Consider the following 3,811-nt stretch of genomic DNA (forward strand, 5'->3'; position numbering starts at 1 on the left):
GGCTCAGTGGTTTAGACCACAGCGCCACCCATGCCCCTCTGTAAGTAGGGAGCACACACTTAAAAAAGCTCATTTTTTCCTGCTCTCCAGCTCTCTCCCCCCACAACACTCTTTTCAACTAGAGTTGAAGCTCTGGAACTGGCTGGAGGACCCGTGGAAAAGCAGCAGCAGCTGCCATGCTGTGACGTGTGTCAGCTCCTAGGTGGGGAGGCTGAGCAGCCTAAACAAAGCCCCACTGTGCCTCCGTTCTCTTTGGGGCTTCCTCCGCTCCCACTGAAGTCCTCTTTGGGTTCTGGCGAGGGTCTCCTCATGAGCCATGAGGACTCTCCAGCTCTCTCCCGCCATTTTCTGCTTAGAATCTATTGATTTACTTATTTCCGAGGGCTGTCACATGCGAGTTGATCACGCCTAAGCATGGAGATAGCTGCCTAGGGCAAGGGGTGGGGAACCTGTGGCTCTCCAGATCTCCTATCGCTACAGCCAAGTAACAACCACTTGCCATGATGGCTGGAGCCAACAGAAGTTACCTGCACATTTCTTGAAAGAGTCGAGCATATCCGCCGCAAATAGCCTTTCCTGACTGAAGGACATCAGCTGGTTTAAATGACACCTTGTCCAGGTTATAGCAGCCTTCCACATCATATTCTGTAGAAATAAAGACAATGAGCACCCATTCTGATTTGCTTGTGGGGTGGCAACACTTTGCAACACTTTCCATCGTGTTTCTCAATATCTTTCCTGGTTGCCCAAATCTGATTGGGGGGTGGGGTGGCTTGTCTTGCAAGAGCTCCAAATGAACTGTTGATTGCACAACATGAATTTGCCCATATGTGATTGAATCGCACCTCAAAAGAGAAAGTCTGGAAGCACTCGTAAATCTGCTTTGTGTAGACCCAGGGTCTTGTTGCCAAATAAAAATGCACACTGGTGCAAGGGTTAGGAGTCGGGAGACACCTCCTCTCCTCCCGTGCTGCGACCTTTACTTTATTTTGACAAAGTAATAAGAATAAATAAATAAGAATAAAAATGTGCACCCCACCAGCGAGACCATTCCATTGTAACTATCCAACCTCCCAAAATTTCAACACCTCTAGCGATGGTTTGACCCCTTTCCGTTGTAACAGTACAAATTCTACAAACACCCTCCATATCTCCTCAAAATCATTCCTCCTGCATATTCCCCGTCTTACCTTAATGGCACATGTTCATTTATCATTAATAGCTATATTAATACCATTTTTCCATTTTATATTCTGCTTGCCCCTTCCACTTGCTAGCTATCATAATTCGTGCAGCTTTCAATAAATTTGTGAGCGAGTCCTTCATAGCCTGCAAACCTTCCACCCCATTGTAAATTGATAATAATGCTACCGCGGCACTTTCAGTGAGCTTTAACCCAGTGATTTCTGTTATCAATGAGCACCTCCTGGTCCCTTCTGAGATTCATGGCTGAACAGAGATCCCAGTCAAGCTCTGTGTGAGCCAAACACCAAATCACTGGTCCACACAGTGGACAATCCAGAATCCTTTGTGCAAATGGAGCTGACATGACTGGCTATGAAATGGTGAAAATGCCCGAGACAGCTGCAAAGAAGCCATGCTCGGAGTAGACCCACTAAATTTAATGTCCATGAGTTACTTGCATCCATTGATTTCAGCCGGTCTACTCTGAATATAACTTGCTTTGATATGACCTTACGTGTCCATCTTCCTTGGCTGGCAATCACTGGACTGGGTGTCTGCTAAAGAACTCTGCTACAGAGCTGGATTCATGGGCGCAGGGCAGTGACAAAGGCTGATCTTTTAATACCGGAAGTTGTCAGAGGCAAGGGGACTCAAGTATGCAGAAAGGTGGTACCCCCACCTACCTATATGGTGGCAGATCCACATCCAAATGGCTCGCACTTTCTCCAGGTCACTGTGGGCTTTTTGGAGCAAGACACTCACCAGGTTTTTCACGCTATTCCTGACATTCACCTGTTTCAAAGAAGGTAAATAGACTTGGAAGCAGTTAATATGGACGAGGGGGTACCAGTTCCTTTCTTCTACCTAAGTCTACTTGTTTAAAGAAATTTTAGGGTGCAATCCTGCGTGCACTTACAAGAGTGTCTCTTGCTGAATTCACTGGGATTGCACAGTTAGTCGATTAAGTGTATGTGTTTTATTTGACTGATCAATCAAAGAATTTATTATACTTGCCAAAAATGTACCCTTGGGGGGGGGGGGAGTTGTTCTGAAGGGAGACGCATGATTAACCTTTCCTTTTTCCAGGGTTCACAGACATGTTATTTCTACAATCTTCAGCTGAAACCCAAATCCTCTTTGCTACTGTCTCCCCACAAGTGCAGAGTTCCCCCATTGCTACTGGCAGAGGAACGGGGGGGGGGGGGAGCGCTCTGCATGCAGCTTCGCCACTGCCCATTGCACCTTTGGGTGGGTGGAAGTACAACTGGGGGGGGGCATTCTGGGGGCAGGGAGGGACCAAGGCAACCCTGGATCCTGAGCCGGCCCTACTGTTGTCACTTGACAGCACTGGGGGAAACCCAGGGCTGATTACTGCACCAGTATATTAATTTTATGCCAGTTTAATTCTGGCGAGGCCCCCCCAGAGATTCCTGGGAGTTGTGGTTTGGCAAGGGCACTGAGAATTTTCTGTTAATGACTGCTAGCCTTGTTCACAGAAGTACAGTACTCGGAGTTCCCCGAGGAGAGGAAATAACTACCAAATCAATTTCAGTCTGTAGTATAAATACGATCGAAAGTGAATTGTGAAAGAGAGAGGAGTCGTTCAAACCCTTTCATATTGCCTATGATTGCTAGCTCTCCTCCGAATTGACTTTGGAGCTATCTCCTGAATTTTTAAAGCAACGCAATGCTGCAAAATAACTAAATATGGGTGTATATACATGCATTTAATTCACGCACGCACAGAGAGAGAAAGAGAATCCTGTGGTTTGTTAAGGGTTCTAGGATTTGTAGCTCTGTGAGGGGAAAACTACAGCTCCCATAGTTCTTTTGGGGAGTTGGTGTTCTTTAAATGCATGGTGTGTGCAGCCCATGTGAATAGGTGCTCCACCGTGTTAGTTTTCTGGAAAACAGGAGCAGGGTCTTGTGACTCATGATGTTCCCAGTTCGGACCTTCCATCTGAACAGAAGTAATTGCCTCCTATCAGGAGAGGACGCTTGAAAGCACTCTCAAATTCCAAATGCACATTAAAAACCTCAGCATCCTAGCAAATTCCTTGCTGCATATATCACAATAAGAGACAGCATACCGTCTGTGCATAGGCATCCAGTTCCTTAAACTTTGCCAAGTCTATTTGTATTGATTTCTGATTGGATTTATCCCATGGATAATCTAGGAACAAAAATGGAAAAGTCATTCTTGAAACAGTGGGGAAAGGGAGGGGGAGCAAAGGATGACCTATGATGTGATTTAAAGGGTTGGAATACAGGGAACCAATAGGGAATAGAGATAGGGAGCCTTTTCTGCTTCTCCCCAAGGGAAATACAGCAGCAGGGAGTAGACCAACGTTGCTCTGCTTAAAAGGATACAGACAGAAGGACGGAGAGGGAGAATGCTGAACCAGGTAGGATTTTGATCTGATCTTGCAAGACCATTTTGAGTACAGTACACAAGGCGTATGGCATGGTTTGCACTTCCCACTGGAAGAGCTGGTACCTCCTTAGAGAAGCCCTCTTTGCACCAAACATCTGGCTTTGATAGGAATCCCTTAATCCCGGCTGCAAATTTCACTGCATCCGTCTGCAATATGCATTCAGCAGAACGCCAACTGCAAGCTCATTTCAG

The 3,811-nt window shown here is 46.3% G+C and overlaps 1 long non-coding RNA gene across 1 annotated transcript; it reads right to left on the minus strand.

Annotated features, from left to right (window-relative positions):
• Positions 1-237: 237 nt before the first annotated feature.
• Positions 238-3,306, minus strand: LOC309333135. The gene is made up of 3 exons (XR_014152406.1): positions 3,276-3,306; positions 1,869-1,977; positions 238-645 (listed from the first exon to the last, which is right to left on the minus strand). It is a non-coding gene; the product is annotated as an uncharacterized lncRNA (long non-coding RNA).
• Positions 3,307-3,811: the final 505 nt, after the last annotated feature.

The sequence above is a fragment of the Podarcis erhardii genome (assembly GCF_964252035.2).
Source record: "Podarcis erhardii genome assembly, chromosome: W".
Classification (NCBI taxonomy): domain Eukaryota; kingdom Metazoa; phylum Chordata; class Lepidosauria; order Squamata; family Lacertidae; genus Podarcis; species Podarcis erhardii.